The following is a 2,142-nucleotide window of genomic DNA, read 5'->3' on the forward strand; positions in this document are numbered from 1 at the left end:
CTTCCCCTGTGAGGTTTACTGTAGGAGCTCTAAAGTTAGTGACTCGTGCAGTTTGTGACTCTGGGAATAACGTTCCCCTGTGGCACGCTCGCTTCCTGTGGCAGCCAGTCACTTCCTCCTACTGAATGATGCATATACTCCATGTATGTGTGTGTGTATGTGTGTGTGTGTATATATGTGTGTGTGTGTGTGTGTGTGTGTGTGTGTGTGTGGTTAAGTACAACAATGCCAGAGTTACCATAGCGAAAAGCTCAACAATAGCTTGGTTTTAATGGGGTTTAATATCAATGAATTTGGGTAAACACAGACATGACCACAGTGCTGTGTGTACATGTGAGCAACTAAACACACACACACACACATACACAGTTTCCTATCCAAAACAGGAGTCTCTACTGTACGTATAGGAGCTTTATTTAATGTCAAGTTACTCAGAAATATTTGTATTTGTATTAGAGGTTGACCAATTAATCGACGCCAGTAGGACGTTTTACAAACTATCTGCAACACTGGAACTGATAGTGGCTCATGCCCCGTCTCAACGGAGCAAACGTTCAGCGAGGTGCGGACGCTATACGACAAGCAAGAACGCAGACCAGGCTGTTTCCTCTATTATAATACCAGGCTTCTCAAGTTGATTACTCACTTTGAGGGACAATAATACCTAAAAAAATAAAAATAATTGCTCCAACTTAGATGCATTACATTTATTTTCATGTTCTTTTCCAGGTCTATCGGCCAATTAATCAGCTCTCTGCTCTTTCCTGTTCCCAACTATTAAAATCAGCCATTAAAGATCCACTATTGTTCGACCTCTATTTTTTTTCATATGTATCTGGTTGGTCATATTGCAAGTGTTGTGTATTTTTGCTAGATATAATCAGTTTTGAGCCTACATAAAGCATATGTTGACAATACGCCTAATATCCTGTATCGTATCAGCACTAGTGTGAAAACCTTTCCAACACTACTCAAAGGTTTTCCTTATCAGCTCACAAGAGAGGAGGAATTCTTTACACGTCCTTTCAAAGCTTTTAGAAATGTTGCACATTTCAAGAATGTGTTACAACAGTGTTGTAAAATGACACACAAAGCTGTCTACTTGAATCTGATTGGCTCATGTTAATATTTACATACAGGCCAATCTAGTTCAGTGTTATCAGTCAATGGTCTGATACAGAGGCCTGATAGCAGCCCTTATCTCTAAATAGCACTACCAACGACCTATTAGACTGTGTTTGTTTGTGTGTGTGTGTGTGTGTGACTGTGAGAGAGAGAGGAAACAGGGAAAACGTGAGCGCGTAGACAGTGTGTGTGTGTGTGTGTGTGTGTTGGGCTAAAAGAAGCGGATCAATAGCTTCCTCTTAGCAGTAGATTTACTGCAGCACTAAAGTCCTTCACTGACATCTCTTCTGACCGCTGCTCTCTTATCTCTGAGCTATTCATAGCCTCTTATCTTTATAAACTAGTTTCTCCTCCAGTTACAAGTTATGATGTTGCCTCCCTGACTGATTGGTCCATTTTGTATGCATTCAAAACATTCATTTGACCGATTAGACCGATTCTTCTGAGAGGAAATAGTGTTTGAAGCAGCTGCTGCTTGCTGTTTAACTTCCTGATTAAAAGCTGCTTGTCATTTTGACTTATTATTCTGTTGCACTGTTTGCTATGAACATAAAACACATTTAAATGTATTTTAACAGTGAAATTTAAACCAAAAGCTCATCATAAGATACTGCACTTTGCTGTTTGCACCAGCAGGTGGCAACTAGGTTTCCTCTGCAGAGGTTTACAGTGTTTTCCTCAATAAAAACTCGCATAACTGTGTAAAACAGGGTGTTTCTAATATCCTTTTTTACTTCTACAAAAGCTTAGCTCAATCACATCATTTATAAATAATTTGCAAGCCAGAAAATCATTATTTTGTCAGTTTGGGTAATTTACTCCACTTAGAAAACAGCAGGATTAGGTGAAGATGGAGTAAAACTGTTCTAACATGACATTTTTTGTCTCGTTTGTTTATGTAAAGTCATAAGTCATTATGTCAAAGATAAGATGGGAAACAAATGGAAACATTTTTAATAGGCAAGATCTATTCAGTCATACTGTTATTATTAGATATCATTTATGCTTTTGTAAACT

Source organism: Pagrus pagrus, assembly GCF_965226575.1.
Source record: "Pagrus pagrus genome assembly, chromosome: 23".
Taxonomy (NCBI): Eukaryota; Metazoa; Chordata; class Actinopteri; order Spariformes; family Sparidae; genus Pagrus; species Pagrus pagrus.